The 17,149-nt window shown below is 46.1% G+C and overlaps 1 protein-coding gene across 2 annotated transcripts in view; it reads left to right on the forward strand.

The window, feature by feature from the left end:
- Window positions 1-17,149, forward strand: part of pot1 (protection of telomeres 1 homolog) — a 457,382-nt gene that overhangs the window by 135,037 nt on the left and 305,196 nt on the right. The window lies entirely within an intron of this gene.

The following is a 17,149-nucleotide window of genomic DNA, read 5'->3' on the forward strand; positions in this document are numbered from 1 at the left end:
GCTTAGGTTATTGGCATTGCAAGTGCTGGAAATTCCTAATAGTGAATGGGGTTGATGTAATATGAGGTGTTTAATCTAAATCCAAACAACCTGAATCTATATATATAAATCGGTACTTCTGTCATTCTGTCTATCTGTCTGTCTATCTGTCTGTCTGTCATCGCGTGTGCGTTGCGGGTATGCACTCGAAAGTTACAGGGCGTACCTACGCGCGCGTTACCTCCAAAGAAAGCTTACGCTTCCGAGACGGTTTTAAGCGTATTTACGTTTCGTCCGGGCTAAAATCCCGCCCGCGGTATCCCAAAAACCTTCAATGTTCCGCTCACTAGCATCTCATTATCCGCTCATTAGCGACAGTGTGACCTCGAGCTCGACCAATCGTACGCCGGGTTGCTGGCGTGTGCCGCCGGGCCAATCGGTGTGCGTGTGGCCGGGCTTTATCGTTCTGAACCGAGGTGAGTCGCCGCCATCTTGATTCCAAACTTTTCCTTTTTCCCGCTTTCTGCGTCTTAAAAAAAAACATTGCTTTTAAAACACATATTGTTTTTAAAAAAAAATGATTTAGAAAGTAATTAACTTATCTAATCTCATTAATTTTCCTACCTTTCCCGTTTTTCCAGGTAGACCTAGAAGCCTCGGCGTCTCCTCCGCACCCACGCCCGAGCTAGGCACCTCCCGGCCCCACTCGAAGGCTGGAGGGCCGAGCCTCAGCCCAGCGCCGCTAGGGTGCGCGCGCAGCAGGAGCTGAGACGTCTCTGGCTCGGCCGGGGGGGCGGGGCTTGCTGAGCGTCCAGCGTTACCCTGGCAACCGGGCCCGCCGGACGTCTCGCACAGCCGCAATCGGCGGTCTTCACCTGGGGGGGGGGGGGGGGTGCCGCGCGCGCAGCAGGAGCAGCTGAGACGCGGCGTCTCTCTCTCTGGCTTGGTCAGCGTCACGGTTGCCCTGGCAACCGGGCCTACTGGCCAAGAGAGACGCCGCGTCTCAGCTCCTGCTGCGCGCGCAATCGGCGGTCTTCACCTCGGGGGGGGGGGGGGGGAGGCGCCCCCCGCCCTCCCTTCCCCCCCCCTTTTCCCCCCTCCCCGCTCCCCCCCTGCCCTCCCTCCCCCCTCCCTTCCTCCCCGCCCTCCCTCCCCTCCCTCCCCTCCCCCTCCCCCTCCCTCCCCCCCGCCCTTCCCCCTCCTCCCTCCCTTCCTCCCCCCCTCCCCGCCCTCCCTTCCCCTCCCTCCCCTCTTCCCTCCCCCCGCTCTCCCCCCTCCCCTCCCCCTCTTCCCTCCCCTCACCCCCTCCCCTCCATCTCTTCCCCCCCAGTCGCGCTCTCTCTTCCCCCCCAGTCGCGCTCTCTCTTCCCCCCCAGTCGCGCTCTCTCTTCCCCCCCAGTCGCGCTCTCTCTTCCCCCCCAGTCGCGCTCTCTCTTCCCCCCCAGTCGCGCTCTCTCTTCCCCCCCAGTCGCGCTCTCTCTTCCCCCCCAGTCGCGCTCTCTCTTCCCCCCCAGTCGCGCTCTCTCTTCCCCCCCAGTCGCGCTCTCTCTTCCCCCCCAGTCGCGCTCTCTCTTCCCCCCCAGTCGCGCTCTCTCTTCCCCCCCAGTCGCGCTCTCTCTTCCCCCCCAGTCGCGCTCTCTCTTCCCCCCCAGTCGCGCTCTCTCTTCCCCCCCAGTCGCGCTCTCTCTTCCCCCCCAGTCGCGCTCTCTCTTCCCCCCCAGTCGCGCTCTCTCTTCCCCCCCAGTCGCGCTCTCTCTTCCCCCCCAGTCGCGCTCTCTCTTCCCCCCCAGTCGCGCTCTCTCTTCCCCCCCAGTCGCGCTCTCTCTCTTCCAACAACAACATTCCCTCGAAAAAGCCTCGGCACCGCCGGGCACTTCAGCTAGTGGCAGATAAAGAAGTGGGTTCACTGAAAAACATGCAGCCTTGAAAGGAAGTGACTGCTGGGGGACCTATACAGAGTTATACAGAAATAACAACATGGACGCAGGCCATACAGCCCAACCAATTCACGTTGGTGTTTGTCCTTCACATGAGCAGTAGTCCTTACCCCATGTCCCCATATCCCTTTATTCCCCTTTCCTTAAACCACCTGTATAACCTATTTGTCAATGCTGACATGGTCTCTGCTTCGTACTAAGCATTCTAGACAGGGTAAATCCACAGCACCATTTCAAGGTAAGCCATGGAAGTAGGACTAGTGGGTACAGGTTCAAACTGTGGAAAGGAAAATTTAGAATCAACATCGGGATTTTCATCACGCAAGTGGTGGTTAACACTTGGAAGGGACTTACGGTGAGATATTCAAAGTTGAAACCTTGGAGTCATTAAGTCGCCATTAGACGTGGTGCTGCAGCTTTTTGTTAATGAATGAGCTGAGCTGGGCAGAATCCATAACCAGCTTGTAATCTTAAGAATTGACACCAGATGGTGCCATTTGAGCCCAGAGACTGCAGTGGGAAGCGGACTGAATTAGATCTAGCAGCAGTGAATAATAGAAGAACTATAATTGGAAAAAGTAGGTCTCTGCAATCACAAGACCATACGGTATTTATCAATGAGGACACCATGTGGCTCATTTTAGTTCATCCATCCAGAATGTCCTTCAGTCCTTCATTGCAACATACAATTTTTTCTTGTGATTCCAGGGTTTTTGCCTACGCTACTGTATTTGTTCCTCGTATCGATCACTTTTTGTGTTAAGAACTTCCTGACATCAGTTCGAAATTTGCCTGTCACCAGTTTGAACCTGTGTCTCCTTGTCCTACTCTCACAATTTAATTTAAAGTTATTTTCCATATTTGCCTTTTCCATACCCTTGCCTATCTTGACTGGCGCCAATAGGTCATCATATTGATACCTCCTTTCAAAGCTGAAAAACCCAAGTTCCTCAGACCTTTAACACTACTGATCAACCCTGTGGCTCTTTTCTACACAGTTCCCGATGCTTGATTGTCTCCCTTTTATTTCAGTGACCAGAAACTGGGCACCGTACTGAAGATGTGAAGACCTGAGCACCCTGCAGTTTGATTATGGCTTCCTTGGACTTGTATTCTTCAGTTTTGGCTATATGATTCAAAATTACCTTAGATCAAGTACATTTTGTTGTTTTCATCTTCAAGTAAATTTGGGGGTTGATTTGGGAAACAAAAAAAATACTTCCTTTTTCTCACAGTGCAGGATAGACAACAAGGGCTATACAATCAGCTCTAAAGACAAAAAAGATAATTGAATCAGAATGGCACAGCACAGAAGGAGGCCATTCGGCCCATCGAGTCTGCACCAGCTCTTTCCTCATATCTCTGCAAATTTTTCTCCTTCAAGTACTTATCCAATTCCATTTCGAAAGCTACTATTGAATCTGTATCCACCACCCTATCAGGCAGTGCATTCCAAATATCTTGTTATCGACCCTTCTCTTTATCTAAATCCTTCATGATTTTAAACACTTTTATCAAATCTCCTCTTAGCCTTCTCTGCTCCAAGGAGAACAACCCCAGCTTCGCCAGTCTATCCACGTAACTGAAATCCCTCATCCCTGGAACCATTCTAGTAAATCTCTTCTGTACCCTCTCCAAAGCCTTCACGTCTTTCCTAAAGTGCAGTGCCCAGAATTGGGGCTGAACTAGTGATTTATAACGGTTTAGCATAACTGCCTGGCTTTTGTACTCTATAGCTCTACTTATAAAGCCCAGGATCCCGCATACTTAATTAACTACTTTATTAACCTGTTCTGCCACCTTCAAAGATTTTTGCACAAGCACACCCAGGTCTTTCTGTTCTTGCACCCCCTTTAAAATTGTACCATTTAGTCTGTATGGTCTCTCCTCATTCCTCCTACCAAAATGTATCACCTCATACCTGTGTTGAATTTCATCTGCCATGCGCCCGCCCATTACACCAACCTGATATATCCTCTTGAAGTCTATTATTATCTTCCTCATTGTTTACTGCACTTCAAAGTTTTGTGTCATCTGCAAATTTTGAGATTGTGCCCAAGTCCAAGTCATGAATGTATATCAAAAACAGCCGTGGTCCTAATACTGAATCTTGAGGTACGCCACTGTATACCTCCCTCCAGTCAAAAAAACAACCATTCATCACAACTCTCTGTTTTCTATCCCTTAGCCAATTTTGTATCCATGCTGCTACTGTCCCTTTTATCCCATGGGCTTCAATTTTGCTAACAAGCCTAATATGTGGTACTTAATCAGACACCTTTTGAAAGTCCATATACGCAACATCAACTGCACTGCCCTCTTCCACCCTCTTCGTTACCTCATCAAAAAACTCAATCAAGTTAGTCAAACACGATTTGCCCATGCTGGCTCTCCTTTATTAGTCCACACTTGTCCAAGTGGCTGTTAATTTTCTCCTAGATTATTGTTTCTAAAAGCTTCCCCACCACTGACGTTAAACTGACTGGCCAGGTTTTTCCTTCTCCCCTTTTTTGAACAAGGATGTAACATTTGCAATCCTCCAGACCTCTGGTACTACCCCTGTATCTAAGGAGGATTGGAAGATTGTGGTCAGCACCTCCACAATTTCTACCCTTACTTCCCTCAGTAACCTAGGATGCATCCCATCCAGACCGGGTGATTTATCCACTTTAAGTACTGCCAGCCTGTCTAGTACCTCCTCTTTATCTATTTTTAATCTCATCCAATATCCCAGCAACCTCCTCCTTTACCATAGCTTTGACAAAATCCTCTTCCTTGGTAAACACTGATGCAAAGTACCCATTTAGTACCGCACCCATGCTTTCTGCCTCCACCAGTACTTCTCCATTTTGGTCCCTAATCAGTCTTCTGACAACTCTTTTACTGTTAATATGCCTACAGAAGACTTTTGGATTCCCCTTTGTTAGCCACCAATCTATTCTCATACTGTCTCTTTGCCCCTCTTATTTTCTTTTTCACTTCTCCTCTGTACTTATTATATTCAGCCTCATTCTCCCTTGCATTATCAATATGACATCTGTCATATGCCCCCTTTTTCTGCTTCATCCTACTCTCCAACTCCTTCGTCATCCAGGGAGCTCTGGCTTTGGTTGCCCTTGCTTTCCCCTTACAGGAATGTACCTGGACTGCACCCGAACCATCTCCCCTTTAAAGGCCATCCATTGCTCCATTACATTTTTGCCTGCCAGTCTTTGACTCAAATTTACCCAGACCAGATCTCTCCTCAATTCACTGAAATTAGCCCTCCTCCAGTTAAGATGAAACCACAACAGGAATGTAATAATTTTGCCAAAGATGTCACAATATATCAATATACCTTTCACTTTTCTTAAATTTCTTGTGTTGTTTGTGCACAAGAGAATCACATTAAGAACATAAGAACATAAGAAATAGGAGCAGGAGTAGGCCATTTGGCCCTTCGAGCCTGCTCCACCATTTAATAAGATCATGGCTGATCTTCTACCTCATCTCCACTTTCTTGCACTATCCCCATATCCCTTGATTCCCTTAATATTCAAAAATCTATCGATCTCTGTCTTGAATATACTCAATGACTGAGCCTCCACAGCCCTCTGGGGTAGAGAATTACAAAGATTCACCACCCTCTGAGTGAAGAAATTTCTCCTCATCTGAGTCCTGAATGGCCGACCCCTTATTCTGAGACTGTGACCCCTGGTTCTAGACTCCCCAGCCAGGGGAAACATCCTCCCTGCATCTACCCTGTCAAGCCTTGTAAGAATTTTGTATGTTTCGATGAGATCACCTCTCATTCTTCTAAACTCGAGAGAATATAGGCCTAGTCTGCCCTCATAGGACAATCCCCCATCCCAGGAATCAGCCTGGTGAACCTTCGTTGCACTCCCTCTATGGCAAGTATATCCTTCCTTTGGTAAGGAGACCAAAACTGTACACAATACTCCAGGTGTGGTCTCACCAGGACCCTATATAATTGCAGTAAGACGTCTTTACTCTTGTACTCAAATTCTCTTGTAATAAAGGTCAACATACCATTTGCTTTCCTAATTGTTTGCTGTACCTACATGTTAACTTTCAGTGATTTGTGTACAAGGACACCCAGGTCCCTCTGAAAACCAACATTTCCCAATCTCTTACCATTTTAAAAAATACTCTGCTTTTCTATTTTTCCTACCAAAGTGGATAACTTCACATTTCTCCACATTATATTCCATTTGCCATGTTCTTGCCCACTCACTTAGCCTGTCTATATCCCCTTGAAGCCCCCTTGCATCCTCCTCACAACTTACATTCCCACCAGGCTTTGTATCATCAACAAACTTGGATATATTACATTTGGTCCCCTCATCCAAATCATTGATGTAGATTGTGAATAGCTGAGGATCACTTTTCCTGTGGGGTTTTTGTGCCTTAAAGGAATGTACATTTGTTGTACATTATGTATTAATTCTTTAAATGCTTGCCATTGCTTGTCTACCGTCATCCCTTTTAATGTAGTTTCCCAATCTACCCTAGCCAACTCATCCCTCATACCTACTTAGTTTGCTTTGTTTAGATTTAAGACCCTAGTTTTGGATTTAACTAAATCACTTTCAAACTCAATATAAAATTCTATCATATTATGGTCACTCTTCCCTAAAGACCCCTTTACTACAAGGTTATTAATTAACCCTTTCTCATTGCACAATACTAGATCTAAAATAGCCTGTTCCCTAGTTGGTTCCTCAACATACTGATCTAGAAAACTATCTTGCATACATTTCATGAATTTGTCCTCCACACTATTACTGTAAATTTGGTTTGCCCAGTCGATATGTACACTAAAGTCCCCCATGATTACTGTATTACCCTTGTTACATGCGCCTCTAATTTCCTGATTTATACTCTGCCCTACATTACAACTACTGTTTGGGGGTCTGTAAACAACTCCCACCAATGTTTTCTGCCCCTTGCTGTTTCTTAGCTCCACCCAAACTGATTCTACTTCTTGATTTTCGGAGCTAAGATCCTTTCTCTCTACTGTCTTTATCCCATCCTTTATTATCAGGGCTACCCCATTAGAGAAGCGTGCAATAAGGGCACAGCAGTTATCATGGGTGACTTTAATCTACATATAGATTGGGCTAACCAAATTAGTAACAATACTGTGGAGGAGGAATTCCTGGAGTGTATACGGGATGGTTTCCTGGACCAATATGTCAAGGAACCAACTGGAGATCAGGCCATCTTAGACTGGGTATTATGTAATGAGAAAGGCTTAATTAGCAATCTTGTTGTGCGAGGCCCCTTAGGTCGGAGCGATCATAATATGATAGAATTCTTCATTAAGATGGAGAGTGAAGTAGTTGACTCGGAGACTAGGGTCCTGAATTTAAATAAAGGAAACTACGATGGTGTGAGGCGCGAGTTGGGTAGGATTGATTGGGGAATGTCACTCAAAGGGTTAACGGTGGATAGGCAATGGCAAACATTCAAAGATCGCATGGATGAGCTACAGAATTTGTTCATCCCAGTTTGGCATAAAAATAAAACAAAAAAGGTGACTCAACCGTGGCTAACAAGGGAAATTAGGGATAGCATAAGATCCAAGGAGAGGACATATAAATTGGCCAGAAAAAGCAGTAAACCTGAGGATTGGAAGCAGTTTAGGATTCAACAAAGGAGGACAAAGGGATTAATTAAGAGGGGGGAAATAGAGTATGAGAGTAACCTTGCAGGTAACATAAAAACTGACTGTAAAAGCTTTTATAGATATGTGAAGAGAAAAAGATTGGTGAAGTCAAGCGTAGGTCCCTTGCAGTCAGAATCAGGGGAATTTATAATGGGGAACAAAGAAACGGCAGGCCAATTAAATACATACTTTGGTTCTGTCTTCACAAAGGAGGACACAAATAACCTCCCAGAGATGTCGGGGAACATAGAGTCTAATGAGAGGGAGGAACAGAAAGAAATCAGTATTTGTAGGGAAATGGTGTTGGGGAAATTGACGGGATTGAAGGCCGATAAATCCCCAGGGCCTGATAATTTACATCCTAGGGTACTTAAGGAAGTGGCCCTAGAAATAGTAGATGCATTGCTGATCATCTTCCAACATTCGATGGAATCTGGAACAGTACCCAAGGATTGGAGGGTAGCTAATGTTACCCCACTACTCAAAAAAGGTGGTAGAGATAAAACGGGGAATTAGACTGGTAAGCCTGACATCGGTAGTGGGGAAAATGCTAGAGTCCATTATAAAAGATGTAAAAGCAGAGCACTTGGAAAACAGTGACAGGATCGGACAAAGTCAGCATGGATTTACAAAAGGTAAATCGTGCTTGACTAATCTACTGGAATTTTTTGAGGATGTAACTGGTAAAATAGATAAGGGAGAACCAGTGGATGTGGTGTATTTGGACTTTCAGAAGGCTTTCGATAAGGTCCCGCATAAGAGATTGGCGTGTAAAGTTAAGGCACATGGGATTGGGGGCAAGGTATTGACTTGGATAGAGAACTGGTTGGCAGACAGAAAGCAAAGAGTTGGAATAAATGGGTCTTTTTCCGAGTGGCAGGCAGTGACTAGTGGGAACCCCAGCTATTCACAATATATATTAATGATCTAGACGAGGGAGCTAGATGTAATATCTCCAAGTTTGCAGACGACACAAAGCTGGGTGGGCGTGTGTGCTGTGAGGAGGATGCTGAGAAACTCCAGTATGATTTGGACAGGTTGGGTGATTGGGCAGAAGCATGGCAGATGCAATATAATGTGGATAAATGCGAGGTTATCCACTTTGGTGGCAAAAACAGGAAGGCAGATTATTATCTGAATGGCAATAGATTGGGAGAAGGGGAAGTGCAACAAGACCTGTGTGTCCTTGTGCACCAGTCGCTGAAGGTAAGCATGCAGGTGCAGCAGGCGGTTAAGAAGGCAAATGGTATGTTGGCCTTCGTAGCAAGAGGGTTTGAGTACAGGAACAAGGATGTCTTGCTGCAGTTGTACAGGGCCTTGGTGAGACCACATCTTGAGTATTGTTGTGCAGTTTTGGTCGCCTTATCTGAGGAAGGATGTTCTTGCCATGGAGGGAGTGCAGCGATGATTCACCAGGCTGATACCTGGGATGGCAGGAATTCAGATTCAGATTCAGATTTAGATTCAGATTCAGATTCAGATTAGATTCAGATTCAGATTAGATTTATTTGCCATATGTAACAAGTACAATGGAACGCGTCAGCTATACATACAGCGCCACGTTCAGAGTCAATACAGTGGCTTCCCGTGGCACTGGGAGCACGATGTCCCTCAGCCGCTCCGTCCTCCTCTTCACCGCGGCTTCCTCCTCACCTGTTGCCGGCTCCACGTGTGGTGGCCTGCTTCTCCCGCTCTGGCCACCATGCCCGGCTCCCCTCCTCCTATCCGGACTGCGAGTTACCCGAAATGGAGCTGCCGGCCGACGTGCTGCTGCGTGTCGTGAGTCTGCTGCTGCTGCTCGTTGCGCTGCGCTCCTCCGCCCGACTCGCCGAACACATCGTCGGGATGTGAATGCTCCAATTCAGCCTCCTCTTCACCGTCGCCGGCTCCACGCTCCACGGCCCGGGGCCTACTTCTCTCTCTTCGCGGGTCGGCCTCTGGCCGCCCTGCTTGGCTCCCGTCCTCCCAGTCGGAATTCCTTCCCGCCGAGGAGCTGCCGGCCGATGTGCTCCAGCGGGTCGGCTTGGCTGCTGCTGCTGCTCACCGCACTGCGCTGCCTCTGCCCGACTCGCCAACGTATGAGGAGAGATTGGGTCGATTGGGCTTATACTCGCTGGAGTTTAGAAGAATGAGAGGGGATCTCATTAAAACTTATAAAATTCTAACAGGACTAGACAGACTAGATGCAGGAAGGATGTTCCCAATGGCCGGGGAGTCCAGAACCAGGGGTCACAGTCTAAGGATAAGGGGTAAGCCATTTAGGACAGAGATGAGGAGGAATTTCTTCACCCAGAGAGTGGTGAACCTGTGGAATTCTCTACCACAGAAGGCAGTAGAGGCCAATTCATTAAATATATTCAAGAAGGAGTTAGATATGTTTCTTAAGGCTAAAGGGATCAAGGGATATGGGGAGAAGGCAGGGACAGGGTACTGAATTTGGATGATCAGCCATGATCTCATTAAATGGCGGAGCAGGCTCGAGGGGCCGAATGGCCTACTCCTGATCCTATCTTCTATGTTTTTATGTTTCTATCTCCTTTCCATTTTGCTTATCTCTTCTAAAAGTTAAGTATCCTGGAATATTTAGTTCCCAACCCTGGCAACTTTGCAACCACATCTCTGTTATGGCTATTAGATCAAACCTGTTAATTTCTATCTGCGCTATTAATTCACCTATTTTGTTGCAAATGCTTCGCGCTTTTAGCTATAGTGCCTTTAGCTTTGACTTATTTCCATTTTTCCCTGATGTCACCTTTGTCATGTCTTATTACCTTTGTTACTCTCCCTGTCCCTTCCTGACCCACTCTGCTTATTTTTACCCAAAACTCTACTCTGCTCTAGAGCCTTGACATTTCTCGCACTGCTTTTAAATTTACTCCCCTCACTCCCCCCCCACTTCATTAGCTTAAAGCCCTGACTGCCGCCCTAGTTATTCGGTTCGCCAGGACACTGGTCCCAGCCTGGTTTAAGTGGAGCCCGTCCCGACGGAACAGCTCCCTCTTTCCCCAGTACTGGTGCCAGTGCCCCATGAACTGAAACCCCTTCCTCCCACACCACTCTTTCAACCACGCATTTAAACCTCTAATCTTTTTGTCCCTATGCCAATTTGCGCGTGGCTCAGGTAACAATCCAGAGATTATTACCTTTGAGGTTCTGCTTTTTAATTTGGATCCTAGCTCCTCAAACTCCCTCAGCAGAAACTCATTCCTAGTTCTACCTATGTCGTTGGTTACTACATGGATCACGACAACTGGATCCTCCCCTTCCCACTCCAAGTTCTACTCCAGCCACGAGGAGATGTCTTTAACCCTGGCACCGGGCAGGCAACACAACCTTTGGAACTCTCGGTCGTGGTTGCAGAGAACAGTATCTATCCCCCTGACTATACTGTCCCCTACCACAACTACATTTCCTTTCACATCCCCCCACTTGAATGGCCCCCTGCAGCATGGCGCCATGGTCAACTTGCTCATCCATCCTGCAGGCTTTTCCCTCATCCACACAGGCAGCAAGAACCTCATACCTGTTGGACAAGGGCAAAGGCTGAGGCTCCTCCAGCACTGCACCTGGGGTCCCCTTACCTGCCTGAGTTGCAGTCACAACCTCCTGTCCCTGGCCACTAACCAGACCTGTACCACTATCTAACCTAAGGGGTGTGACTGCCTCCTGGATCAAAGTGTCCAGGTAACTCTCCCCATCCTTGATGCCCCGCAATGTCTGCACCTCAGACTCCAGCTCAAAAACTGAGCTGAAGCTCCTCAAGATGCAAGCACTTACTGCAAACGTGGTTGTCCGGGATCACAATGCTCTCCACAAACTCCCACATGCTGCAGTTGCAGCACACTACCTGTACTGCCATCCCTGAAGGACCTTGTTTTATTTAATTAAAATATTGCATATAATTTTTGAAGGACCATAGTACATGCAGTAATCTATTAAAAAATACCAAAATGCCATTGTTCCGCTTGGGTAATCATAATTATTTCATTCTCATGATTGCTGCATTAAAAAAAAAAAAGTGTTAACATTTTGCTGCACTTATCTATTTACAGGCAAGCTTGCTCTCCTATAAATCTGTAAACAACTGTCCCTGGTTCGCTGCCTTTTAATTTATAAAATTGACAAGCATATCATTGAAAGAAAGATACAGGAGCTTTAATTGTTACAGGTATTTTGTTTCAAACATATAATGCAGGATAACAATTTAGTTACTGATGCAGCAAAATTATTTTATTTTGCTTTTAAAAGTATATATTAACCAAAACGTTGCACAACAGAGCATTAATATCAAAGCACTTCTTATTAGAGGTGTGATTTATTAGACGGTGACAAGTGAGTCCTGGGGCTGGATTTTGATACTGGAGGCGTGTAGGAGGCGGGACTACAACTTTTGGGGTTGTAGTCCGGCATCCATCGAGTTGTGGCCAACCCACACGATTTTCACTTGATTGACCTTGTTGAGCCCGCCCAGCGGGCTCAGCAGGCCAATTAAGGGCCACCCGGCAACAGGTGACGTCACAGATTGACATTTCATCTGTCAATAACTTTTGACAGATGAAATATCAGCGTTTGACAGCTCTTTGAAGCTGTCAAACACTGACAATCAATACACTAAGTTAATTCCTTCCTTTCAGGCTGATTTAGAGATCTCTCCAGAACAGAAAGCTGAATGCTGCAACTTTTGACAGCTCGCGGACATTCTGCTTTCTGTGCCGGTGAGATGAGGAACTCCCGAGACCTGAAGGAAGGAAGGCTGTAAAGGTAAGTAAAGGTAAGTAAAACTTCTTTAAACACTTTACACACACCAAACACACTTACCTCTTCACTCATGCACTCATCACTCACCTGAACACCAGACATCTCGAATCCTCCAAGCCCTTCAGCCCGACGGTCCGCCTCGCTAACTTGGCGTGGTTTGGAGCCGTCGGGAATCCCACACTACAGCAATAAAAATAGGGATTAGGCTAAAAACTGCCTGTTAACTACCTGTTAACAGGCAGTTAATTTGGCACTAATCCACTTCCCACCTCGGGGAGGCGGATCCCAGCACAGGTCAGGTCTCCGCCTCCTTTGAAACTGGCATGGGGGTGGGATGGGTTCGTGCCCCCCCGATTTCGAGATTTTAACCCCCCACACGCCTCCAATCCCGCCTCCACGGCCCAATGAAAATCCTGCCCCTGGACTCTTGTATCTGGATTCTTTTCCACAGTTCTGTGCTTTGCTGTTTAATTAGATAGGAATTGGCTGTATTATTAACATGATGATTTTGCAGTACATAATTTTTATCATAAATGTATCAGAAGCTGGCAGAATAAAATTTAATTTCTGTGGCCTAGTTCAGACTGGACGTCCTTAATTAAGGACTGTACAAGATGTTTTATACATTGAAATGTCCTTCCTGTACGATGCCAAGATAGGCCAGAACCCCTTGCTTATCTTCCTATTCTTTCTAAAATGAAAATAAAACCTCCTTAGTGACTGCCCAAAGTCCTTGCTGACAGATATGGGATTCCACACCAGCCAGGGGTTTGTACATGGGCTGTCATTTCACTGATAATCTCTGTCATCTTTCACTGTAATTTACGATTTTTCTTCTGGACACGTACCAGCCATGATGTTTTTATTTGGTACTAAAAGTAAGATTTATTAGGATGGAATGCAGATTCTGATTTGCTATTTTGACCAGAGCTATATTTCAAGAACTCCTTTGTAAATCTGACCGCCACCTTAGCCCCCCAACCCGTCAAGGCACATGAATGCGGTGGATCCCTCACACCTCACTCGCCCTTACTTGGCCATGAATGTTCTGAATTTCCTCTACCCCGTGTCACTTTGTTTACCATGGCGATGGAACCCTCGGCTGGCACAGTTGGAGGTTGTCCTGGTTTCAGGGGAGTGAAACCGGGATTTAGAACAAATTTGCTTTGGACATAGTCATTTGCTTAATCCTCACCACTGATATTCTAATTTCTATCCTAAGTGTTTGTAATGTTATTCAGGAATTTCACACCATATTTATATTTAAATGGAATTGTTCTAGTTCAAAATTCTTTGTCTTATCATTACAATAACCAAGGCCACTGATTCATATGGCGCGTTTAATACACGCTGCCCCTTGGGAACATCATCCGAAAACACAGTGTCAGCTTCCACATGTACGCTGACGACACCCAGCTCTACCTCACCACCACTTCTCTCGACCCCTCCACAGTCTCTAAATTGTCAGACTGCTTGTCCCACATCCAGTACTGGATGAGCAAAAATTTTCTCCAATTAAATATTGGGAAAACCAAACCATTGTTTTCGGTCCCCGCCACAAACTCCGTTCCCTAGCCACCGACTCCATCCCTCTCCCTAACATCTGTCTGAGGCTGAACCACACTGTTCGCAACCTTGGTGTCATATTTGACCCTGAAATGAGCTTCCGACCACATATCCACAGCATAACAAAGACCGCCGACTTCCACCTCCGTAACATCGCCCGTCTCCGCCTTTGCCTCCGCTCATCCCATGCTGAAACCCTCATCCATGCCTTTGTTACCTCTGGACCTGACTATTCCAACTCACTCCTGGCTGGCCTCCCACATTTCACCCTTTGTAAACTTGAGGTCATCCAAAACTCGGCTGCCCGTGCCCTAACTCGCACCAAGTCCCATTCGCCCATCTCCCCTGTGCTCGCTGACCTACATTGGCTCCCGGTTAAGCAGCGCCTCGATTTCAAAATTCTCATCCTTGTTTTCGACTCCCTCCATGGCCTCGCCCCTCCCTATCTCTGTAATCTCCTTCAGCCCCACAACCCCCCGAGATATCTGCGCTCCTGAGCATCCCTGATTATAATCGCTCAACCTTTGGTGGCCGTGCCTTCTGTTGCGTAGGCCCTAAGCTCTGGAATTCCCTGCCTAAACCTCTCCACCTCGCTACCTCTTTCCTCCTTTAAGATGCTCCTTAAAGCCTACCTCTTTGACCACGCTTTTGGTCACCTGCCCTAATTTATCCTTATGTGGCTTGGTGTCAAGTGTTTTAAGAACATAAAAACATAAGAAGTAGGAGCAGGAGTAGGCCATACGGCCCCTTGGGCCTGCTCCGCCATTCAATAGGATCATGGCTGATCGGAATCTAGACTCACATCCACTTCCCTGCCCTCTCCCCGTAACCCCTAATTCCCTTATCTGCTAGGAAACTGTCTATCTCCGTTTTAAATTTATTTAATGTTGCAGCTTCCACAGCTCTCTGGGGTAGCAAATTCCATAGATTTACTAACCTCTGAGTGAAGAAGTTTCTCCTCATCTCAGTTTTGAAAGGGCAGCCCCTTATTCTAAGATTATGCCCCCTAGTTCTAGTCTCACCCATCAGTGGAAACATCCTCACCGCATCCACCCGATCAAGCCCCCTCACAGCCTTATATGTTTCGATAAGATCGCCTCTCATTCTTCTGAACTCCAATGAGTAGAGGCCCAACCTACTCAACCTTTCTTCATACGTCAACCCCCTCATCTCCGGAATCAACCGAGTGAACCTTCTCTGAACCGCCTCGAGAGCAAGTATATCTTTTCTTAAATATGGAAACCAAAACTGCACGCAGCATCCCAGGTGTGGCCTCATCAATACCCTGTATAACTGCAGCAAGACTTCCCTGTTTTTATACTCCATCCCCCTTGCAATAAAAGCCAAGATTCCATTGGCCTTCCTGATCATCTGCTGCACCTGCATACTAACTTTTTGTGTTTCATGCACCAGGACCCCCAGATCCCTTTGTACTGTAGCACTTTGCAGTTTCTCTCCATTTAGAAAATAACTTGCTCTTTGATTTTTTCTGCCAAAGTGCATAACCTCACACTTTCCAGTATTATATTCCATCTGCCAAATCTCTGCCCACTCACTTAGCCTCTCTGTCCTTTTGCAGGTTTTTTATGTCCTCCTCACTCACTGCTTTCCTTTCCATCTTTGTATCGTCAGCAAACTTGGATATGTTGCACTCGGTCCCTTCCTCCAAATCGTTTATATAGATTGTAAAGAGTTGGGGCCCCAGCACTGACCCCTGCGGAACACCACTAGATACTGATTGCCAGCCCGAGAACGAACCATTTATCCCAACTCTTTGTTTTCTGTTAGATAGCCAATCTTCCACCCATGCCAGTATATTACCCCCAATCCTGTGATTTTTTATCTTGATCAGTAATCTTTTGTGTGGAACCTTGTCAAATGCCTTTTGGAAGTCCAAATACACTACATCCACTGGTTCCCCTTTATCCACCCTGTATGTTACGTCCTCAAAGAATTCGAGCAAATTTGTCAAACATGACTTCTCCTTCATAAAACCATGCTGACTCTGTCCTATTAAATTATGTTTATCCAAATGCTCTGTTACTGTTTCCTTAATAATGGACTCCAACATTTTGCCAACCACAGATGTTAGGCTATCTGGTCTATAGTTTCCAGCTTTTTGTCTACTTCCCTTCTTAAATAAGGGTGTTACATTAGCAGTTTTCCAATCTGCTGGGACCTTTCCTGAGTCCAGGGAGTTTTGGAAAATAATCACCAGTGCATCCACAATCCCTACCGCCACTTCTCTCAAGACCCTAGGATGTAGGCCATCAGGTCCGTGGGATTTATCCGCCTTAAGTCCCATTATTTTACCGAGTACCATCTCCTTAGTGATTTTAATCGTGTTTAGCTCCTCCCCCCCCCCCCCCCCATTGCCCCCTGTTTGTCCAGTGTTGGGATATTTTTAGTGTCCTCTACTGTAAAGACTGATACAAAATATTTGTTCAGCGTCTTTGCCATCTCCATGTTCCCCACCACTAGTTTCCCGGTCTCATCCTCTAAGGGACCAATGTTCACTTTAGCCACCCTTTTTCTTTTTATATAGCTGTAGAAACTCTTGCTATCTGTTTTTATATTTTTTGCTAGTTTACTTTCATAATCTATCTTCCCTTTCTTAATTAATCTTTTAGTTATTGTTTGCTGGCTTTTAAATGCTTCCCAATCTTCTATCCTCCCACTAGATTTGGCTACTTTATATGCCCTTGTTTTCAGTCGGATACTATCCTTTACTAAGCCACGGATGGCTGTCTTTTCTTTTACTCCCCTTTTTCCTCAGTGGAATATATTTATCTTGAAAGATGTGAAATATCTCCTTGAATGTAGACCACTGCTCTTGTACCGTCTTACACTTTAATCTGTTTTCCCAGTCCACTTTAGTCAATTCTACTCTCATACCTTCATAGTCTCCTTTATTTAAGCTCAGTACGCTGGTTTGAGATCCAACTCTCTCACCCTCAAACTGAATTTGGAATTCAACCATATTATGGTCACTCATTCCAAGGGGATCCTTTACTAGGACATTTTTTATTAATCCTGTCTCATTACACAGGACCAGATCTAAGATTGCCTGCCCCCTGGTTGGTTCAGTTACATACTGCTCATGGAATCCGTCCCTAATACACTCTATGAACTCTTCCTCAAGGCTGCCATGCCCAATTTGATTAGTCCAGTCAATATGAAAGTTAAAATCCCCCATGATTATAGCTGTTCCCTTATTACAAGCCCCAACTATTTCCTGATT

The sequence above is a fragment of the Somniosus microcephalus genome, chromosome 16 (genome assembly GCF_052327205.1).
Source record: "Somniosus microcephalus isolate GS21.2 chromosome 16, FLI_Smic_1.0, whole genome shotgun sequence".
NCBI lineage: Eukaryota > Metazoa > Chordata > Chondrichthyes > Squaliformes > Somniosidae > Somniosus > Somniosus microcephalus.